General features: G+C 39.9%; 1 long non-coding RNA gene across 3 annotated transcripts in view; it reads left to right on the top strand.

The window, feature by feature from the left end:
- Positions 1-24,343, top strand: part of LOC120400202 — a 300,141-nt gene that overhangs the window by 120,338 nt on the left and 155,460 nt on the right. Inside the window, exon 1 of one of the 3 annotated variants that reach the window (XR_005595596.1) lies at positions 14,979-15,101. The exons of the other annotated variants lie outside the window; for them this stretch is intronic. This is a non-coding gene — a long non-coding RNA (uncharacterized LOC120400202). Of the gene's footprint in view, positions 1-14,978; positions 15,102-24,343 lie in introns of those variants that run through there. 3 annotated transcript variants of the gene reach the window in all.

The following is a 24,343-nucleotide window of genomic DNA, read 5'->3' as shown; positions in this document are numbered from 1 at the left end:
CCCTTTTTTTGGTCTCTTTCTGGTCAGGACATTTCTTAGGCTTAGGATGATGAAGGCCTGGGGTCCCAGGAAACAATGGCGTAGCAGCCATTATGGTGAAGCTCAAGCCAGTAGCTTCCATCTGTTCTTTTCTATTCCTCCTCTGCAAGTTGTTTGTTTTTGTTTTAATGATCCAAAAAGGGAGTGATGGATGGAATAGTCCATCCCCTCATTATTTTGTTCACCAATTAGGCTTAATATTTGACACACCAATTTTGGTTTATTAATTCTTGGTTATATATTTTTTGTTTCTACCAGGATGATTTTAACACAGGTTTTGAACAGGCCTTTTTGTTTAGACTAATTCAGTTTGTCTTTTTCATATTTAATTAAAACAATATTTGTTATGGGGTATTGTGAGATTTTGTGAACTTTTATGTACCTTTTACAGTTGCATTTATAATTATAGTAAATGTTTAGGCTCAATTATTACAACATACCTCATTTCAGGTCAGTGTCAAATATTGCATCCCACACTTGGCTTTGGCAACTTCATCTCCCATTGATTTCAGGTCTCCTCCCATTAAAGTAAATCTAAGTATTGCCTTTGGACTCATTCTTCTGGGAAAGAGGAGGGTCTATCAGGGAGTGGGTCTGGACTGAAGCATTCAGTCAAGGTTCCTTTGAGTGACTGAGAGTGTAGAGGGGACTTGCCTGCAAACTCACCCTCAAGTTTATAGTACAATTGGGCCACTGGTACCAGTTTAGATCTGCATTAGAACAACCTTACTGGTAGTTTTGAGTTGTTACCCCATGTAGGTCTTGTCTATTAAATAAAATTGCAGCCTCTACATTAACTATATTATGGTGCCTGTGTGTCACTGTTCCATGTCCATATCTGTTATCATGTGTTGACATTTTTCCTGTTGGTAAATTCTTGTTAACATTTTATTGTCAGACTTACTCATCACCAAGCTATAAAGAGTGCAATTTACTTATTCAGTGGAGTCACTGCCATTTTGATTTTTGAACTCTATGAGCATTCACCATCAGCTTGCAAAAGCTGGGGCATTGATACATTTGGAGCTATTAAGTCTTCATTTACCAACAGTCCTTTGTTTTTAAATACTGTAGTGTTTGCTTATACTGAAACCAGAAAATAACGGATGTATTTCAGAGTTTGGTAACATTTGCTCAATTCATGAAGTGAAAACCTAAAAGCAACACTAATAATCAAAACAAATTAATAGAGCAACTGCATTTGTGAATTAAGAGTAGGATTTTTAATGCAGCCTAAAGGAGTTAGAGGAATTTCAATGGCAAATTGGTGCCTAACTCCCTTAGGCGTTCCTGAAAATCCCATACTAAATCATTACTTGTACAGTCCTTTCTGATTATCAGTCAGAAGATGAAGTACCAAGTATTACCTATCAGGGCCACCCAGAGGATTCAGGAGGCCTGGGGCAAAGCAATTTCTGGGGCCCCTTCCATTAAAAAAAAGTTACAATACTATAGAATACTATATTCTCGTGGGGGTCCCTGTGGGGCCTGGGGCAAATTGCCCCACTTGCTGTCTGCTTTACACAGAAATTTTTTACTTTTTGTCACAACATCAAACACCTGGAGTTGTTTTACAGTGAAAAACCAAAAAAATTGGTTTCAGAAACGCTACCATTGTATCTCATGGCAGCTGTAGTTTGAGTATTTCATGCCACTATTCTCCTCTATGGGCTGGTTTCCCTGGCCGTCCTACCTCTCTCATGATGCACTGTGGTCTCCCTATTTGCTGAGCAACTGCAATGCATCATGGGAGAGGTATTTCATCCAGCTAATCTAGCCCATAGAAGGGAATGGGGTATGAAACAGCTGAATTACAATCCCCAGGAGACAAAATTTTTAATTTTCAGCTAAAATGTTTTGGATGAAAGCAGAACATTTTTCAGTTTTTGGGTATTGAGTTTTTTTGTTTTTTTTAAAATATGAAAAGTCAAAGTTTTCAACAGGGTAAAAAATCAAAACAAAACTTTCTGACAGCTCTATTCCCACTGAAGTAAAGAGGTGTTGTCTATGCAAAATTGGGACTCAGTTTCTATTATGTAAAGCCTCCATATCATGTAGCACACAGAGTGCAGCACCACTGTAGAGCCCAGTTGATTTTAATGGGGCTCACTCTGTTTAGGAGTCCAGCTGCTTGCTGCACAATGGAGGGCTGGGGCTTAAATCTTTAAGTCTCTTTTAAATAAAGGATATTCCATTTACTAGAACAGAGTGTAGCTAGGTATGTTTATACCTATCTATAGAATAGTTGTCCAGTAACTAAATATCAATGATTAAAAATACTGGGCCGGTTTCTGGGGCCAAACATTTACTTGGAAAGCTGTGACCAGTGCCACAGGAGGAGCATATGCCAGTTCTAGCTGCCTGCAAGGGGATGTGCTTTGTCAAGTACCTTCCCTGACTCTAGCTTCTATCAAATCCAGAAAATGAAGAGAAAATTAGGGATAAGAATGGGCAGAAAATGGATAAATAATGCTGCTTTTTCCATATTAGTGTATATTGTACCTATTCTCCAGCCAAAGCTTGACACATGCCAAGACTTCTTAGTAATATCATGGATATGTAGACGTACAGTTTGTTTATTGCAGACATAATTTTGTATTCATTACATTATTATTTGTTGAATCAATTGCAGTGGTGTCTAATAATATCTTTACAAATGCTTTGGCAAGTAATTAATATTACCACAATATTCTCTCTGGTAGTATAAAGTGTGCTGCAGTGATATTTTCTACTAGCAAACGGAAAATGGTAAAGATTTAATCACTGAATAAATCCCTCTACAATACATTTATTGCACAGCCCCTATGCTGTTAAGTTTGAAATGAAGATGTAGTTATAGTACATTTTTAAGAACCAGTTACTGTATCATGGAAGGCCAAATCCTGCTGCTTTTTCTCATGTGAAGCTCCAGTTGAAGTCCTCTGTCCCTTAAAGCTGATAGGAGTTTTGCCAGCAGGATTGTACGCACAAAGATGTAGTTATCTTAGTTTCCCCGTGTTAGAACTTTGTGATTTGAAAGGCAAACGTGTTTTCCACAGATGTGTCAAGGTCACTCATTCTGGAAAAGAAGCATAGTGCTAAGTGCTTTTTAAGATGCATTTGAAATTCATTTGAAGACATTTCAAATGGTGTACTCTTAAGGATGTGAACTATGATGAAATATGTTTAAGAGTGGAACATGAAGATTGATTTCTGGTATTTTGGCTGGATTTCCAAACTTGCATAATTTGTGCATGCAATTATGCACATCAAGAATATTTCTGCACATGCAGTTGGGAAAACTTGTCTGGAAACTGAAGATCTTAGTAAATGTTTCAAAGTGTCTAGTATGTACGCTGCATTAACAGTGATAAAACACAGAAAATAGCCTGTTCAGAGTCTTTCGGTTAAGATTAGAAGCGAGAGCAACAAGGGTGATGTGGTGAGCATGTGCTATAGATCACCGGACCAGGAAGATGAGGTAGATGAGGCTTTCTTCGGACAATTAATGGAAGTTTCCAGAACACATGCCCTGGTTTTAATGGGGGACTTCAATCACCCTGTCATCTCCTGGGACAGCTATACAACAGTGCACAGACAATCCAGGAAGTTTTTGGAGAGTGTTGGGGACAACTTCCTGGTATAAGTGCTGGAGGAACCAACCAGAGGTTCTCCTCTTGACCTGCTGCTTACAAACAGGGAAGAATTGGTAGGGGAAGTAGAGGTGAGGGTCGACCTGGGCAGCAGTGACCATGAGATGATTGAGTTCAGGATCCTCACAAAAGAAAGAAAGGAGAGTAGCAAAATATGGCCCTGGACTTCAGAAAAGCAGACTTTGACTCCCTCAGGGAACTGGTGGGCAGGACCCCCTGGGAGAATAACATGAGGGGGAAAGGAGTCCAGGAGAGCTGGCTGTATTTTAAAGAAGCCTTATAGTGGGCACAGGAACAAACGATCCCGATGTGCAGAAAGAATAGCAATTATGGCAGGTGACCAGCTTGGCTTACCAGTGAAATCTTCGGTGAGCTTAAACATAAAAAGGAAGCTTACAAGAAGTGGAAACTTGGACAGATAACTAGGGAGGAGTATAAAAATATTTCTTGAGCATGCAGGGGTGTAATCAGGAAGGCCAAAACACAATCGGAGTTGCAGCTAGCAAGAGATGTGACGGGTAATGAGAAGGGTTTCTACAGGTATGTTAGCAACAAGAAAAAGGTCAGGGAAAGTGTGGGACCCTTAATGAATGGGGGAAGCAACCTAGTGACAGATGATGTGGAAAAAGCTAAAGTACTCAATGCTTTTTTTGCCTTGTCTTCACAGACAAGGTCAGCTGCCACACTGCTGGCCTGGGCAACACAGTATGGGGAGGAGGTGAGCAACCCTTAGTGGTGAAAGACCAGGTTAAGGACTATTTAAAAAAGCTGGACATGCATAAGTCCCTAAGTCCAGATCTAATGCAGCTGAGAGTGTTGAGGGAATTGGCTGATACGATTGGAAAAAGGCAAATGTCGTGCCCATCTTTAAAAAAGGGAAGGAGGAGAACCTGGGTAACTAAAGACTGGTCAGCCTCACCTCAGTCCCTGGAAAAATCATAGAGCAGGTCCTCCAGGAAACCATTTTGAAGCACTTGGAGGAGGGGAAGGTGATCAGGAACAGTCAATATGGATTCACCAAGGGCAAGTCATGCCTGACCAACCTGATTGCCTTCTATGATGAGATAACTGGCTCTGTGCATATGGGGAAAGCAATGGATGTGATATATTTTGCCTTTCACAAAGCTTTTGATACAGTTTCCCACAGTATTCTTGCCAGCAAATTAAAAAAGTATGGATTGACTGAATAGACTATAAAGTGGATAGAACGCTGGTTAGATTGTTGGGCTCAGTGGGTAGTGATCAACAGCTCGATGTCTAGTTGGGAAGCGAAGTGTCCCTGGGGTCAGTCCTGGGGCCAGTTTTGTTCAACATCTTTATTAATGATCTGGATGATTGGATGGATTGCACCCTCAGCAAATTTGTGGATGACACTAATCTGGGGGGAGAGGTAGATACGCTGGGAGGTAGGGATAGGATCCAGAGTGAGCCAGACAAATTGGACAATTGGACCAAAAGAAATCTGATGAAGTTTAAGTGCAGATTCCTGCACTTCGGACGGAAGAATCTCATGCACTACTCAGGCTGGGGACCGACTGACTAAGCAGCAGTTTTGCAGAAAGAGACCTGGCGATTACAGTGGATGAGAAGCTGGATATGAGTCAGCAGTGTGGCCTTGTTGCCAAGAAGGCCAACAACCTATTGGGCTGCATTAGTAGGAGCATTGCCAGCAGATTGAGAGAAGTGATTATTCCCCTCTATTCAGCACTGGTGAGGCCACATCTGGAGTATTGTGTCCAGTTTTGCATCCCACCCCCCATTACAGAAAGGATGTGGACAAGTTGGAGAGTGTCCAGCAGAGGGCAACGAAAATGATCAGGGGGCTGGAGCCCCTGACATATGAGGAGAGGTTGAGGGAAATGGGGTTTGTTTAGTCTGCAGAAGAGAAGAGTGGGGGGGGGGATTTGAAAGCAGCCTACAACTACCTGAAAGGGGGTTCCAAAGAGGATGGAGCTCAGCTGTTCTCAGTGGTGGCAGATGACAGAACAAGAAGCAATGGTCTCAAGTTGCAGTGGGGGAGGTCTAGGTTGGATATTAGGAAACACTATTTCACTAGGAGGGTGATGAAGCACTGGAATGGGTTACCTAGGGAGGTGGTAAATTCTCCATCCTTAGAGATTTTTAAAGCCTGGCTTGACTAAGGCCTGGCTGGGATGATTTAGTTGGTGTTTGTCCAGCTTTGAGCAGGGGGTTAGACTAGATGACCTCCTGAGGTCTCTTCCAACCCTAATCTATGATTCTGTGATTCTATGCATGCTGCATTAACAGCGATAAAACACAGGTTTAAAAAAAAAGGGTTACAGCGTTTGGAAATCGTAACTTTGAAGATTAAATTTTTTCATTTATCTGAAATGCTGGAGCACTGGTCATCTTTCAAAGTCAGTGATTGTTTCTTTCATACTACCACTGTACAGACATAGTTGGGACCAATAGATGTTCAAATGAATCATTAGTTTAGAGAAAGCTGGGGGAAAAGAGAAAATGAGTGAGTTAGTTACACTTAGGATGATTTACATGGCCACTTTGAATGTTCTAGAAGTTCAAAAAGGGAATATTGAAGCAGAGAGTTAAAGAATGAGTTAATGAGCCCGAAATAAGGCTAGTTATCCTCTGACATGAACATGCATATTGAAAGAACTTTTAGATTTAGAGAGGGAAAACCATAATTTTTGGATTTAGAGATGTAAAATGGTAATACCTGTAGTTAATGTTAATATTATATATGCAATTAGGCATGCATCTGCTACTCTGGACACACAAAGTGTTGATTAATGAAGAATATCCAAGATCATGCTATGCAAGTCAAAGTCAGAAAATAACCAATGCCAAAAATTTTCAAAGTGTCTAAAGTTAGTAAATAAAATATCCCGATTTCCGGAGGTGCTGATCATCTAGATCTCATCAGTTAGTGGGAATTACAGAAGAGATGCTCTGATAATCAGGCCACATTTTTATTTAGGTGCCTAAATATAGATTTAGTAGCCTAACTTTGGGCACTAAGGTTTCAAAATGCCCAATTGTATAAAAGTATTTCAGTGTAAAGGTGTGCCAGGATTTACTGCTGATGGTCTGTCCATGAATGATTCTATGTAAATATATCATGCATGAGAATTTATTGTTTTTTTTCAGGGTAGAGTTTGCCTTCCACTATGCTCAGTGCATCTACAGGGCTAATTTTTTTTACTTGGATGTGATTATGCACAGATCCCACTAAAATCAATGGTTGCTGTGCATGTAATAATTTTAGTAGCACATTGGAGAAAAACAAGAGTGAACATGTTCCCCATATTTTGTGTAAATTCTTGCAATCTACTAATTAATAGGCACAAGCTATCAAATTTACAGATGAATCAGGAACATGAAATTCCTTAGCTGAAGACCTTCCACACCATGACATTAAAATATGGGGACAGTGGGAAAAAAATCCCCTTACAGCCTTTGGATTAGACATAGACCACTTTATCTTATAGTTTTTCAAGTTGTTCTCAGCCTTAGAACCACTAACCATATAATAAAAGAAACAACTATATTTAAAGAGCTAAGACATTTGAAAATGGTGGGAGAGAAAAGGGAGGAAGAGAGTCTGGATTGAATGCTGTGGTATCACTCTGGTAGTTAACATTCAGTAAAACTTTCACAAACAACCACAAATCATTCTACACATTTCATCATTTGAAGTCTTTGTATTTCAGGTTTTCTGAGCCCTGAAGAGTCATTTAAAATCCTTTTTGGTATATGTGATGTTTTCCTTTGAGAGCAGGCAGCTAGAGAGTGAACTTGAAACCCTATAACAAAAAAGTGTGTTTTGTATTCTTTTTTTTTTTTTTGGAGGGAGAGGGAAAAGAATAAGAAGAAAAAATATATGAACAGATTTCTATTTGTAATAATTGTGAGTTCAGAAAAAAAACTGCTTAAACTGAACTAGTTAAATTTTAGTTTCCTTTGTTGGGAGAATACTGTTGTAAAACTATGAGGACTACTTGTAAGAGCCCAATGGCTACATTTCAGTGTGACTTGACCCTAGTTTTGAAGTGTAGCCATCAGGGTGATACAGTTTGGAAGGCCTTCAACTCAGAAACATGCTTTCCTTGTTGATTCAATTTACCCTGAAAGAGAGCTGGTTGGGCATTTTCCATTGAAATGATTTTTTCAACTGAAAGTGAAGTTTATATAAAAAAAAATAATGATTTTTTTTTCTGTGGACAAACTTTTACTAAACATTTGATATTACATCATGAAAATTGAAATGAAATATTTCATTTCACGTTGCTTTGATCCAAACTGTAATATTCTATTTTTGAACTGATCTGAAATGTTTCATTTTGAATCAGTTCAATAAAACATTTAATTTGCATTTTTCCATAATAGCAAATTACCTTAGGGAAGTTGTTAGTTCTGTTGTGAGCCAGGCTCCTGGAGGATTACATCTCCTGCAGCGCAATGCGTATTGCACAATGCGTATTTAACTCTGACTGAGTTGTATGGTGCATCATGGGAGGCACATGACTCAGGGCACATTATGGAAGATTTAGTCCAAACAGGGATCCTGGTCCAGATGGGAAAATGGACCTGAAGTACAGATCCTGTAAGTCAGTGCTCCATTATGGAAAAATGCAATTTAAAATTGAACGGCCTCAAAATGAAGCATTTTGTAGCATGTTCAATAAATCAAATCTGAGTCAAAAAAATGTTTGGAATTTACATTTCAGAAAAACTTTCAAAATTGCAACTTTTTGCCCCAATTTGAGACAACCAAATATTGAAATGAGGGACTTTCCCATAGGCTGAAACTTCTGAATTTTGCACAGCTCTCCCTGGAATGTGTTGGCCTTTAGGTCACTGTGTAGGTTGTGGCCTGAGGGTATGATTGTGTGGAGGGTAAAGATGTTAATGGTTGGGCTGCTATTTGCTTAAGTTAAATATATTATTTTATGTGTATTGTTTTAAACTGCATAAGTATGCCTAGAGGCACATCTTATAAAGCTCTCAATAAATAAACAAAAATAAACTTAATCCGCTATGATGAACTATGCAGCACACAGAGGGGTGCCCTGAGAATGCAGTACCTCTAAAAAAGAAAATGCAATATGGTGCCTAGAAAAATCACAGGAACACCACTGATCCACCAGTGTGAGGTAGACACGTAGGCTCTCTACACAATGAATGAGGAGAAAGAGGTGTCTTAGAATGCGATCCACAAAAGGCAGCTAGCCAATGGGAGATGCCAACAACTCAGGTATGGCCTAAGTCCAACCCCTCTCTTGGTGACAGGTGCCTAAGTCTGGGCTGCAGCTTGGCCCATAAATGGGAACTTGCCACTGAAGTTAGGTGGCGTAAGTGCCTAAATAGCTTCTTATGGGGAATGAGTTAGGCTCCTGCTTCACTCTATATAAAATGGCTGGAGAAGGAGGTGTCCACTTTATAACTTTTATCCCAGAGGTTAGAGCACTTGCTTGGGATATGGGGGACCCAGGTTCAATTCCCACTTCTCAGAAGAGTGTTTCAACCATTGAGATACAGGATATTCTGATGTGGGGCTCCCTCAATCTCTCCTATTCTACAGTGTAGAAATAATTAATGATTGGAGCAAGGTGACTGGAACCTGCATCTCCTACTTCCTAGATGGGTGCCCTACGCAATGGACTACAGCATCACTCTTTTTCTTTTTCATAGAAGATTAGGGTTGGAAGAGACCTCAGGAGGTCATCTAGTCCAACCCCCTGCTCAAAGCAGGGCCAACCCCAGCTAAATCATCCCAGCCAGGGCTTTGTCAAGCTGGGCCTTTAAACCTGTAAAGATGGAGATTCTACCACCTCTCTAGGTAACCCATTCCAGTGCTTCACCACCCTTCCAGTGAAATAGTGTTTCCTAATATCCAACCTAGACCTCCCACACTGCAACTTGAGACCATTGCTACTTGTTTTGTCATCTGCCACCACTGAGAACAGCCTAGCTTCATCCTTTTTGGAACCCCCCTTCAGGTAGTTGAAGGCTGCTATCAAATCCTCCCTAACTCTTCTCTTCTGAAGGGTAAATAAGCCCAGTTCTCCTCATAAGTCATGTGCTCCAGCCCCCTAATTATTTTTCTTCCCCTCCACTGGACTCTCTCCAATTTGTCTACATTCTTTCTGTAGTGGGGGGCCCAGAACTGGACACAATACTCCAGATGTGGCCTCACCAATGCTGAATAGAAGGGAATAATCACTTCCCTCAATCTGCTGGCAATGCTCCTACTAATGCAACCCAATATGCCGTTGGCAACAATGGCACACTCTCTCTTGCTCTCTCTGACCCAGTGGTTATAAGAAATTATCCACAATGGAACAGTCATTGAGAAAGAGAAAAGATGCTGGAATCCAGTAGTTAGGGCACCTCCCTGGGAAGTGGGAGAACCAGGGTCCAGTCCCCTACTGGAGCACCTTCATTAGCAGAGACTGAAGGAGGTAGAGCACTCCCCTGAGAGATGGGAATTGAAGAGGGATCTCCCTTTCCCCTCCTCTGATGCCAGAATTGAATCTGGGTCTCCCACATCCCAGGTGACTGCTCTAACTACTGGACTAAAAGTTGTAAGATAGGAACTGTCTTCCTCCAGCTGGATTTAGAATGGACCTAATCTGGTAGGCAGCCTCTAAGCATGCATACCATATTGGGCCTTGCATGCGAGATAGGCAGACAAACATCTATCTTACCCTGGTTTGTGAATTGCTCTGGGGCTTAGGTAGCAGTTCCTAGAGGGATGCAGCAATGTGCATGCCCGGAGGTAAAAACTGAGAGAACTTGTAATGTAAGTGCCAAATGAGTTTAGGCACCTACAGGGCCCATGGGGCATTTTGTGCTTCACACACACTTCAGGCATAAGCTCCTAAATTTGGGCTTTAGGCATCTAAATACTTTTGTGGATCTGAACCTGGGAGTTTTGCATGTGGAAGGCCTGCAGAATCTGGCCTAATTAACTGATTAATATTACGCTTAATTCAAAACTTCATTTGTTGTGCTCCATCCATTACTGCTAATGTCAAAGTGTGCAGGCCAAAAGTGAAGTGTGGAACCAAATTCAGAGGAATATAAAAGGAGTCTGAATTGAACTACTTTCCACCTTCTGGCCTCCTCTGCTTGTATGTTACATGAATTTAGATGCCTTGGACTGATGGCTTGTGATTCAATTAAACTTTCACGCACTTGCCAACTTGTAACTTATGCTTCCTGTGATTGGGAGAAGCCCTGATAGAACCAGGAGTGAGAGATAAAGAGATGATTGGCTAGACAAACTGTTGATCACCCAGAGAGAGAGAGAGAGAGGAGGTAGCTCCCTTCTCTGCAAAGTGTTCTGAGTGATAAAGCCCTTTATAGTTCATGCCCACAGTGTCCACACAGGGGAGTTACATTGCAGCATTTTAGTGCGTATTGCTTTTCACACTGCTGTACTCCACACTGCAAAGCAGTGTAAACATAGCCCGAGGGACTATAAATTGGTGTAGATCACATTTTAAAGGGCTAGAAAAGCACTTAACAGGAGGATTAAGAATGTGATAGCTTGCTCACAATTGACACCTTCTTTTACCTTATGGTGTGTAGTTTCCACTAATGTAGACTCCCTTTTACACATGAATAAGTGAGTTATAGCAGGTCTAGAAAATCTGAGAGTTAAGACATCTGTCCTACACCATTTTACTTATCACCCCTAAACTTTGTCCTTAATTTAAAAAAGGAAAATACACAAATGTGCCTATTTTCATAAGTAGTGCTATATTTGTGCGCATGTGCGTGCACACACTTCTATTTAACTGGGCTAGAGAGATGTTCATTTATAATTTAATGACCTACGTATGTGTGTGTGTATGTATATGTACACTTCCAAAAAGCTAGTTGAAACAAAGCAGTTACATTCATTTACTAATTGTGACCAGACAGAGGTTAACTACAGCGGTTAAGTCTAAACCTACTGCATGAAAAAGCAGCTAGAGGCATGTTCTTATTCAGCAAAAGTTCCACTCTGCTGCATGGATGTTATTTTGGCCTTTTTTTTAAAAAAACCTTCTTGGATAAGTGTCACTGTTATAATCTTTTAATTAATATTGTGCTGGAGAGTGAAGTCATGAATGAATGCTACTGGCTGTTATTGCCATAGTGCCCAGAAGGATGCTACTGTTTTGCCAAAAATGTTCTGTCACTAATGTGAGGCCTGTTGACAGACTGTTGTTTATATATGTCAACATGATGCCAAGTCAATTGTTTCACTACAGGAATCCTGGCTTGGCCCCAGTGGCTGTCTGAGGCTTTGTAGACCCAAAAAAAAAGTCTATAGTGGAAAATGAAAGGGAAAGGCTCTTTAGACTTCTATCTTACTCCTATTGTAACTACACTCCAATAAAGATATGAAGAGAATTAATAATCTAGCAATTCTGCAAAACAATTTTCTATATCCTATTTTGTATTCTCTGGGCAGAGGGAGGACTTTGAATTTAAGTGTGTCTATTAACTGAGAGGTTTGAATCTGTTTGTACTGGACGCTTAATTATATAATACAGAACTGTGTATAAAATGCTGCAGCACGTTTACAAGTGAATTTTAGTGCTTGTGAAAGGCACCAGTTTTATGGCATTGCTTTCTATTCAGCTACTCAAGTCAGGCTCGGCATGAGAATTTGCATTACAAGTTTCCCAATACTGATCTGCTTGTGTGTCTCATGCAGTGAGGGGATATGTTCAGACTCCATACCTATTAGATACTACTGGAAATGACCTCATCAGACATTAAGTGGTAGGGGCTATTGTCTGGCTTGTAGGAAAAAGTGTATGAGGCCTCTTTAAGAGCTAGATAGCCAGAGAGTGACTTGCTGCACAGCTTCAAACCAGGTCAGCATGGGGATGCTAATGCATCTTCCCCCATCCCCACATTCCCAGGTGACCAGAAGAGAGGAGAGACTGTTTATATCCATGCTGGTGCAGAAAAAGTCCTCTCTTACCTCGACCAGGTGGAGCAACACCCACCCTCTCAGCCCTGGAGATAGATAAACAGCAGGTTTTGTCATGATCTGCTGTGGGGACTGCCCTAGTTGCCCTTCTTGGGGGACTGGGAAAGAATTTTTTCCCTCGCCACCAGATTGGCTAAGTCAAGGTGCCTTCCCCACAGCAGATTGGGAAGGATGTGAAATGGGGGTTGTGCTATGATGTCACAACTAATTATGTAAGCATGAGGCAGATGTTCAGTGCAGGTACTCCAGGGGGAAGGGACACGGTGATTGGATATAATGGATTGGTAAAGGCTTTAAAAGAGGTTTTCTTTAAAGGAGTGGAAATGTGGGTTTTGGGCTGCTATGTCAGGGAGCCAATGCCACTTAACCCTTATTTGAGGCAGTAGTGGCTAGGACCCAGCAGTGGGTAGGCTGGAGATCAGGATAGGAAAAGTGGGAGGGCTGACATCAGCCCCCACCCAGGTAATATAGATGATTAGACATGTACTGTATACTTACGTTGGGTACTCCCTGACATTTAGGAATAAATTTGTGCCCTAATTAAACCACATCCAGTGTCTCCTATCCTTCTTCCAGCACACTTGGACAAAGCTCCTGAACTATACAAAGAAAGCAGTGCTGTTGAAGCTGCTAATTTGATAAAAACCTTAGTGCATTTTTAAGAATTCTTTTATTTGCTGCAGAGGAAGGTAATCAGGTATTGGCCTCTAGAAAAGGCACAGTATTAACATAAATGGTTGGATCCAGTAGGGCAAATCTTACATTTATATGAAGAGAAATCTTGTCTGTGTGTATCCATCTTGGAAGATTAATGTATTTGGAGTGCTACTGAAACTGCACTGCTATTGAAAAAATATCTTTAAGTCCTTATCGAAGCCAGTCAGATGTTTGTTGCAACTAGACTGCCAACTGTTGGGCAGAATCCTGTCCTCTAGTTAGGAAAAATATCTACAGATCTCACAGGAATGTGTCAGAAAAATCATCACAAGAATAGTACCTCCAGCTTCGGTTAGTACAATACTTACGGTGTCTGCAAGTGGAGGTAAAAGTTTACTCTAAGTCTCATATAGCATGAGCCTTTACTAAATTGCTAAATGATCTAATAGACCTCTGAAATATTCAACAGAAGAACCAAATTCTGAAAATTTGATGCTCCACTTTGTCACCTGTACTTGTGTATATTTAAGAGCTCCAGGGCTCAAAAATGGATAATATTTTTATCCCAAGTTGATCAGCTCTATAAATGGTATGGTGTCATAATGAAATGAGAAACAATTGTTGGTATATGAAGTTGGAGTGAAAATTAGAGTAGTTTCTGACAACACAAGTCATAGCTGGGAATGAGAGAACTTCCAGAAAGTTGTGATATATATCTGGATGTATATCTGAACTTAAGGGATTTCTGGCTATGCCATGCAGCCATCTCATGCTCAGAAATAGGCCCTTTAATATTTCTCACTGTATTCCCCCCTTCCTCAACATACAAGCCTAGTTACTCATTTCATGCTATCTATGGGGAGAGACAGACTCAGGAGCTTGCTACTGTCCCTCAGAATATTCATTGGACAATGGGTAGGCCACCATGCCTCTTGGGAGTTCAGAAGTGGTAGTATGTAGGAAGAGAATATCAGATGCTTCTGCCATCTTTAGTGGGTGTCTCACAAGCCTGCTCCCTCTTTCAGGTTCTTTGGGACAGATGACCAGAAGAATTTTTAACATTCCTCCCCTTCCCCCATCAAATCCTGTTAGCACTGATCTATTAGGGCTCAGGTATTCTTAGTGGGCAACAGAAACTGAAATCTTATTGCTGGGCACTGGTGTCCCTTTAACAGATGGAAGCACTGTGGGGTTGATAAGTCTCATGGCTCAAAAGGTTACTTTGAAAACACTTTTCTAGAAACACATTGAGTGGTAGGTGAAAGCAACTTTGCTGAGTTTCATTGTGAAAAGGGCAGCAGTATCAAGATCCAGCAGCATTTTTCAGTGTTCTGCTGTGTCACAATTGGTGGAAGGAAGATCACTGCTGAGGGTGGGTTAGGATGGGTTTATTGTTATTGAGCCTACATACTACCACTACCACCACAAAGACCATGGATGGGATGGGAAGCCTCTTGGCTCCTTCCCCAAAATCTTGGAATTAGGATACCAATATATCTTTAAAAGGTGATTTTGAGAGAGCAGAGGGAGCTGCCTGCAGGAGACTTGAAGCCTGGAGCAGTCTTGCTAAATGAGCTAACCAGAGACACCTGGCAAAGGGAGGGAACCTCCAACAGATGGTTTCTTATAAGAGAGCTGAATCTGTTGTTTGAGATGAGAAACACTGGGAACATTACAAGGGAGTCAGTGCTGAACAGGATAGCTGGAAGCCAAACCCAGGTCACCCCTAAGAAAATAACTCATTAAAATAAAGGTGGGAGACTCTGTGAGGGAACCCTTTCACTAACCCAGGCTCTGAGGTAAGAGCTATTCCCTGGGAAAGATGTTTTTGGGGACTTTGAGTTTTCCTTTAGAGTTGTTTTTCTGAATAAACCCAGATCCCAGAAAGGGTGGTGACTTGACAAGCAAGCATGTGGAGTCTTTGTAACTGGGACTGGAAGAAGAAGACTAAAGGGCAGGGCAGGGCAGTGCAGAGGAACCCTGGCTACAAAAGAGTGCGGAAGGGTAGCCAACATCTTTGTAGTGATTACTGAAAATGCAAAGTGCTAACTTTTTTCCTTTGCATTTCTGATTCATGCTCTTGACTTTTCTGTGTAAGCTTTCTTTTTTATTTTCATTTAAAAACAAACAAATCATAGTCCTGTTTTAAGGGTCCTTTTTAAAAAAAATGAATTTTGATCCAAAATTATACCTGTACTATTGTAAAATGTTTATGTATAGAATACGTGGGGGGTGGGAAAGAAAATAAAGGCCAAAGGAGGCCAAGGACAACTTTAAAATTCATGAAAAAGCCAAACTAAAATTAGGAAGAAATAAGAACATTATAAAACATTACTTTCTTCCTGCACAGCCAACTAATCCAGAAATCTGCATCACTTTTATTTTGCCAGTTGTGTAATCTCACACAGCTCTCAAGCCTTTGGGAATCCAATTAGCTGATGAGGAGTTCAGTTCTGTTCCACCAGGTGGTACAACAGAATGCTCAACCCCTGCTGTAATAGAGTATTTTACCAGGAGGTAGGTTATAGAAGGGGTTGTTTTTTTCCTTATTCACAAACCAAATGAAGAGAGTATTTAACTGGTGAAGAAAATTGGAGTGGTTCACAGTTAACAAATGCCATCAAGATGCCTTTTATAGTAGAAGAGTCGATGTGATTAGCACACAGTTCTCACACACTGTAGCCCATAAGAGGTGCTTCCCAATGGCAGGCATTAATTTTATAAACTAGGGTCATGGTAAGTCACAGTAATTTTATGAATAGAAAAATATTCTCAATATCCTAACTTGGACCTACTGCACCAATACACTTCAGTTTTTGCTTTTACTTGTTATATGGTATTTACAACTTATGCATGTAATTTGTTCTTGAACAATGACTCAGACATGCATTTATCTTGTGGAACCTGCATTTCAAAATATTTATAAAGGTGTAGGCATTTTTGTTCTGGGATAAGATCATCTTTTTTCCCCTTCCCCTGTATTAATGCAAGCTTTTAGTTTAGAGTTATTAGGAAGTACACAGATAAAACCTCTAGGAAAATTTAAACGGGTAATAAATAGCTATGTTCAGGTTAAGGTTGTCATTATTTTCATGACTCTTTCATGCACATTTTCATGGGACTGAAATTTAAATGAAAGGACATAGAGCAGGAACACACCCTGCCCCCCTCCCCAACACTTTTTTGAGAAAAATTGAAGTAAACAGTCTTGAAGAATAAAAACACCAAACCTAATTTGTAAGGTTCTTCATTTGTAGAATCCAAACTGGATTTTTTTAAACTGTAATTGGTATATCATCTGTCTCCATTGTATAGGTGCTTTGCGTTTCATGCTCTACCAGCTGATTACCGTCCCATCCCCTTTGCAGGAAATTGCATGAGCTTTGGCTTGAGGATCTCTCAGCAGCTTGTTCCATGAGGGAACAGGAAAGGGAAATGATCCTCTTGGTTCAGATGCATGGTGGGTAGATCCCAGAAGGGAGGCACATTTGTGAGGATACAAAACTCCTACACCCTACTCATCAGTCTTCCACTTTCACTGTGGTAGCATGTCTTTCAGAGTCACCCCTCTAGCTACAGTATGTTTCAAATGGAGGAGGTTTCAATATTCATAGTAGAACACAGATACTCATGACTTTTTATTGGACCATCACTATTTTGCTGAACTTGAGCCCATATTTTCTTATTCTGTAGTTACATGCAACTAAAAAGTTACCCAATGGCAGGGTAACTTAAAAGTTATATGCATTTTAAAAAGTTGTAGTTGATGGGCCAATAATACTTTGCAGAGTGTTCATATGCAACAGATAAAATTTAATGTGATAGATAGTTTGAGACAAATCATTATTAACTATTCAGAGGATTTTTCTTTTTATTAATCAGAAGTAACAGATTCTAACTCACTGGATAATATTTAGAATATTTACTGTTACTCATATTTTGTTATTTATATTACAACAGTGACCAAAATGTGCTTGGTGCTCTAGCTAAGTATAGACTCAGTCCCCAAATAATTTATAATCTACAGTTCCAGTTTTGTAATGAGCTCTGTTTGGGCAGACCCTTAAGCCCAGGTATTGGGGCTTATAATACATTTTGATGACTGCCTTTTTAGCTCCAGGTTTGGGGCTAAATTTCACACCCAGATTTGTATCTTGCAGTTGATAAGTGAGTGAGGATCTCATTCAAAGCCTATTTTCTTTTAGTCATCCATCTTAATTCTGCTATCTTCCACAAATCCACTTATTTTCAGATTCATAGCTCCACATGGCAGACTGTAATTTGCATTTGATCTATATATGCAGCTTCTACAGATATTAATTGGAGTTTCATATACAGCTGAAATCGAGTACATATCTCCGTTCTCATGTTTGGTAGAGTAGATTTACCAAAAGGTTATGTGCTGAAGCATATAAAATTAGCAAAATGCTGCAATTTTTCCTAGGCTCTATATTTGCTCAAGTGATTCAGTTAGACACCATTTTAGGGGTGTGAATTACAACTTTTTGACTTTCAGTAGAATTACTTATGGTTTCAAATCTCCCCAGATATTCAGCAAATAGGGAGATGCCTAGATAGATTTTTTTTTAAAGGGCTTTTAAAGTTTGCCTCAACAAAATTGCCTGGCTTTCACTGTGACTTCAAATGGAAACATTTGATACTTGGTCTTTTGCCAAGACACAGTGTCTTGGCATCACTGGGAGCCCAGAACTGCTCCCAGTGATAAAATCTTGGTGAGTGGAACAATGTTGTGCAGTTATAAGAATGCTTGGATGTTTACCTCCTGATCCAAAAGAGGCATTTTCCCTTTCTTGATGAAGATTTAAGATCCACTCTTTCCCCACTTATTTTGTCCTGTGTTTTCTGATGCACATGACTAATATAACACATCATACATGGTAATTGCAAAATAAAAACCATAAATGTTGCCTCTACTAATCTTTTTCAAGAGGCAGGTTACTTTGATGGAGAGGAGAGCTTTGGGCTACAATCCACACTAGCTTCTTGATTAAATTCTACTATGAGACTACTGTTCACCATGTCTGCCTTTGGTTACAAGTTGATGCTGTGTCAGTAGAAAGACTACTTTGGGCTGAACTGAAATTTAGTTGGGGTGAAAATATAAAGGTCACTTTATTTAAAAAAAAAATAGAACCATGATACCAAATTCCTGAAGATCACCTGGAATGTTTACTTTGATTGGAGCTGGATCTTCAATATATTTAAATACAGTTTATTAATAAAAATAATTTATTAAGGCATGCCCATTAAAACACCTGTTGATCTATCTGATAAGTGTCATTACATGTATAATATTTTTAGATAGAACAATAAGAATACATCCTCTGCAAACATGTGAACAATCAAGGCCTTGCCCTGAATATCTTACAATCAAATTCAGACAAGTTTCAATATAACCATTCAGAGGCAGTAACAAATGTTATAATGCAAATCTTACAGATGGGAGAAAAATGTAGTATTCAAAGGAGAGGCCATGGTGACACCAGGCTAATTACATCTCATGTCCATTATGGTAATAGGTTGATGGGTAATGGCTTCCTAGTTATTGTGTAATGGTATCTCAGATACCATGGTGAAATAACTTGTTTGGTGAATGTTTACTGTGGTTTAATTGTGCCCACTGTGTATCTCTCTGGGGGCGGGATTGAATATTGTCATTGATGTGAACTACAAAAATCATAGAATTGTAGGACTGGAATGGACCTTTTGAGGTCATCTAGTCCAGTCCCCTGCATTCAGGGCAGGACTAAGTTTTACCTAGACCATCCTTGACAGGTGTTTTGTCTAAGCTATTCTTAGTCTCCAATGATGGAGATTCCCCAACTTCCCTGGGCATTTTTTCCCAGTGCTTAACCCCCCTGATGTCCAATCTAAACAATCCTTGCTGCAATTTAAGCACATTGCTTCTTGTCCTATCAGCAGAGGTTAATGAGAACAATGTCTCTCCCTCCTTGTAACAACCTTTTTACATACTTGAAAACTGTTATCGTGTCTCCTCTCAGTCTTCTCCAGACTATACAAACCCAAGATTTTTCCAATCTTCCCTCATAGGCCATGTTTTATAGACCTTGAATCTTTTTTATTGTTGTTCTCTGGGCTTTCTCCACTTTGTCCACATCTTTCCTGAAATGTGGTGGCCATAACTGGACACAATACTCCAGTTGGGGTTGAGGCTTATTCAGCATGGAGTAGAGCAGAAGAATTACTTCTTGTGTCTTGCTTACAACACTCCTGCTAATACCTCCCAGAAGGATGTTTGCTTTTTTTGCAACAGTGTTGCACTGTTGACTCGTATTTAGCTTGTGATCCACAAAAACTCCCAGATCCCTTTCTGCAGTACTCCTTCCTAGGCAATCCTTTCCCATTTTGTATGTGTGCAACTGATTGTTCCTTCCCAAATAGAATACTTTGTATTTCTCCATATTGAATGCCATCCTATTTATTTCAGACCATTTCTCCAGTTTGTCCAGATCATTTTGAATTTTAATCCTATCCTCCAAAGCATTTGAAACACCACCACCCCAGGTTGGTATCATCCACAAACTGTATAATATATTTAAAATAATATCTTGGTTTTCCACTTGAATTCACCACAAATGGTTTCCAAATCAAATTTCTCAATGTACAGAACAAAGCAAAATTATTTTTTTTCTTGTAACTTCCAAATCTGTTGACTGAGTCTGATATCTGGAATCCAAGTTTTAGTCCTTCTGCTTCATATATCATCATCAACTATTTCTAACAAGAAAGATTCAGGCATCAGAACTTATCTGCCAACTGTGTTAATGATGCATAAAATAAAATAGTCAGTATATACAGCTGTTTAAAAACTGGCTGTTTTCCAAGTGTCTTGAGAGAACATATTTTTTGTTTAAATTAAGCAAAATGATCAGGAAGGCACTTACCAAAGTACTGTTTTTCTAGAACCACTTTTCTAGTCATATACTTAAGTGGCTTGCAGTGTTTCCAAGTTTACTGGCTGGAAGGGGACAGAAGCTGCTATAGTCTCTGATACTAATTATTCACTATTTAAAATCTTTAAAAAATACATCCACATGGCCGTAGGCAAAGGACTCGTATTAAACCTTATCATTTTTCTTAAAGATGCACCTTCAGAAGCTAATATAAAAGCTCACTGCTATGTTTTCTTTTTTCTCTTAGGAATCATTTGTACCATGGTTACACATGACTTTTTCTCTTTCATTCTAAATCAAGCATATATTTCATTCATTTTCCCCCTTGGTACTTGCACACTTTTAGTTTATTTAATAATCAATATTTGAATCAGATATTTAAAAGTTTAGTAGCATTTAAATGTCCTGGTGCACTCCAAAATAGGTTGAAGTTAAATGATGGACTGAATAGAATGGTTTTGTTATCTTATAAGGTTACACATCATCTACTGTATGTAGACTATTGGTGGAATTATATAACAAATATGCAACATTTAATTACTGTACTTAGGAAAAAGTCAAATGGACAGCTACAAATTGAGGAATAACTAGCGAGGAGGTTGCACTGCTGAAAAGGATCTGAAGGTTATAGTGGATCACAAATTGAGTCAACAATGTGATGCAGCTGCGAAAAAGGCTAATATCATTGTGGGATGTATTACCAGGAGTGTTGTATGTAAGATAGGGGAAGTAATTGTCCTACTCTACTCGGTACTGATCAGTACTGTATCCATTTCTGGGTGCTGTACTTTAAGGAAGAGGTGAACAAATTGGAGATAGACCACAGGAGAGCAAGAAAAATGAAAAGAGGTCTAGAAAACATGACCTATGAGGAAAGGTTGAAAGAAATGGATCTGGTTAGTCTTGAGAGAAGAACACAGAGAGAGGACCTGATAACAATCTTCAAATATCTTGAGGGCAGTTATAAAGAGGGCTGTGATTTATTGTTCTCATGGGTAGGACAAGAAGTAATCTACTTAATCTGCAGCAAGGGATATTTAGGTTAGATATTAGGAAAAAATATCTAAATACAAGAATAGTTAACCGCTGGAACTGGTTACCAAATGAGGTTGGGGAATCCTCATCACTGTAGATTTTTAAGAACAAATTAGACAAATGCCTATCAGGGATGGTCTTGGTTGACTTGGTCCTGCTCAGAGCAGGGGGCTGGACCTCTCGAGGTCCCTTCCAGCCCCACATTTCTGTGATTTTATGCCGGCCAAACCTAAATCGTGTTTGGAGGAGGAGACCTACAGAGTATAGAAACAGGGTTTAATCAGGACTTTTGGAGAAGCACTACTGGCTGGTATCCTGAGAGGTGGTGACAGTGATCTTCATTTGTTCCAAAGCTGCTGACCTATCATGCTGGCTCTGTTTTGGTTGCTGTGTTAGAAGTAGCTACCAGGGCAGTGACAATGGGACATAAAAGGTTGCCAGATGGTTCTCAAAATGAAGAGGGAGGAAGTGAAACCTAGGCTATATACTTAAAAAATGGCAAAGAAGCCAATATTTCATTTATTTACTTTATAAAATATTCCTAACAATAAAGGACTGGGCATATATGTACAATTTAACAGAGCTGGTCCTTGTTGATATACTTCCTATTCACAAACTACTCATGATCCTAGAGTAGGACCTCAGCATCACTGAACAGGATAACAATATTATGGATGTAGTTTATATTTAATTTTAATGGGTGCAGTAAAAAGTTAACGGAGCAATAAAACTAATAAAATAATGAAATAAATCCTGTGTTGCCCCCACCCCGTAAAGCACGGGCAGCCTGGCAATACAGGGGTCCAGTAGGACAGTACACAGTGGTTGAGAGTGTCACCTCCAGAAACCCTTTGGTAGCTACTGATGCCACTGCCTTCTGCAGCACTCTCCAGCCTCCTTTCAGCAGAAAGGACTATGCTAGTGGGTGCTGGGTTAGTGTAGTCAGCTGCTTGTCCTCTTTTTGAACAGCAGGCAGCTGTTAGCAAAGATAGAGAGGAGACACCGCCTGGCACCTACTTCCTCATCCAGTATTGGGAGTCTGTAGGGGAGAAATTGGAATTCAAGGGGGGAAAAGTGGGGACAAAAAGGAACCAAAGATTCCTTTGGAGGTTGTGAGAATATTGCTTCCTATGACACACTAAGTGCTATCTTGAATTGTGGTATGGTGCTTAGCCACCTTACGAAAAACAGGTCCATCAGGGGACACATTGAGAGGGTGGGAGTAGGGAGTGAAACAAGACTAGAGGTAGACTTGGAGAGACAGAACATGGACAAAGGAAAGGTAGTTGGAGGGGAGTGAGAGATGGAGGAAGGAAAAGAGAGAGAGATGGACCCAGAAGTGACACTTGAAGGAGAAGAGGAATAGGGTTAAAATGTGGAGAGGAGGGTAATAGTGAGAGATTGAAGGAGAAGTGTAGATTGAATTGTGCGTTGAGTTGAGGGGAGAGGGAGAAGAAAGCAGCAAAGGAAAAAGCGAGTGCTACAGATTAAATGAAACAGTACATGCAACCTTCCATCTCCTCTTTTTCCCTGCTTGAACAATATTTAACAAGAATTAATACTGAAATCAATAAGGACTACTTGTGGAGTCAGGTACTGATCAATGTGATTAACGATAGCAGAATTAGGCATCACTTGCTGTGTAACAGAAAGCAAGATTAATGTGAAAGATGAAAATGTATCGCTTGGGCTCTCCAACAGTGGGACCTTTAGAAGTCGCTGTCGGCAGCACAACTCAATTGATCGTGCTATTCTATATTGGCTGCCAGGCTGTTCCAATTCCAGTTACTGCTTCTGAGGGGTGCAGCATCACTGGATGCTCAGGTTTTCTCAGAATCAAGGAATAGATATTCCAAAGTGCCTAGGGAAGTTAGGCAACCAACTCCCCATTTAAAAGCTGATGGAAGTTACTGTTAATGCCTTTAGATACTTTTGAGGATCTCACCTTTTAACATTTTCCATCTTCAACCTTCAATACTGCATAAAACTTTTGCCTACTGTATTTTCAATTGAAATATAGACTTTAAGGCCACAACAGACTTTCTTGATCGTCAAGTTTGACCTCCTGAACATTTCAGGACACACAACCTCACCCACCCACTCCTGTAATAGACCCTAAACCCTCTGGCTGAGTTACTGAAGTCCTCAAATCATAGTTTAAGACTTCAAGTTATAGAGAATTCACCATTTACACTACTTTAAACCTGCTGCAGAGGAAGGCAAAACCTCCTAGGGTGTCTGCCAATCTGACCTAGGGGAAAATTCCTTCCTGACCCCGAATATGGCCATCAATTAGACCCTGAGTGTGTGGGCAAGACCCACCAGCCAGACACCTGGGAAGGAATTCTCTCTAGGAACTGAGACCCCTTCCCATCTAGTATCCCATCGCTGGTGGTTGGCAATATTTGCTGTTAGCAATTCCAGATTGGCTGTGTGCCATTGTAGGCAGTCTCATCATACCATCCCCTCCACCATAAACTTATCAAGCTCAGTCTTAAAGCTAGTTAGGTTTTTTTCCCCTCACTGCTCCCCTTGGAAGGCTGTTCTAGAACTTCATTCCTCTTATGGTTAGAGACCTTCATCTAATTTGAAGCCTAAACTTGTGGATGACCAGTTTATATACATTTGTTCTTGTGTCCACATTGGTGCTTAACTTAAATAACTTCTCTCCCTTCCAGGTATTTATCCTTCTGATGTATTTATACAGAGCAGTCGTATCTCCCCTCATCCTTCTTTTTGGTTAGGCCAAACAAACCTCTTCTTGTATGCTTTGAACCTCTTCTCATATGCTTAATATTTCTTAAATTTGTATATTAATTTTTGTTATCAGTGCTTAATTTTTCTTTGTTAATCTAGTTAGTTTTACATGTGACAGTTAGTTTTACATTTAAAAAAAGTCCTACACAATTTTCTTGTTTTATGTATTTGTGATAAATTCAGTAATTTTTCCAAATCCACATTGCACCATTGCATTTGTATTCATAAACTCCCTCTTCAGCTTTGAAATCTCTTGTGATCAGAAATGTGTCATATTTTGGCTTGAGGTCTGCAATTCACCAGAGAACTTTTTT

Source organism: Mauremys reevesii, linkage group 3 (genome assembly GCF_016161935.1).
Source record: "Mauremys reevesii isolate NIE-2019 linkage group 3, ASM1616193v1, whole genome shotgun sequence".
Classification (NCBI taxonomy): Eukaryota; Metazoa; Chordata; order Testudines; family Geoemydidae; genus Mauremys; species Mauremys reevesii.
The sequence above is the reverse complement of the archived record's forward strand: the minus strand, read 5'-3'. Positions and strand labels throughout refer to the sequence as shown.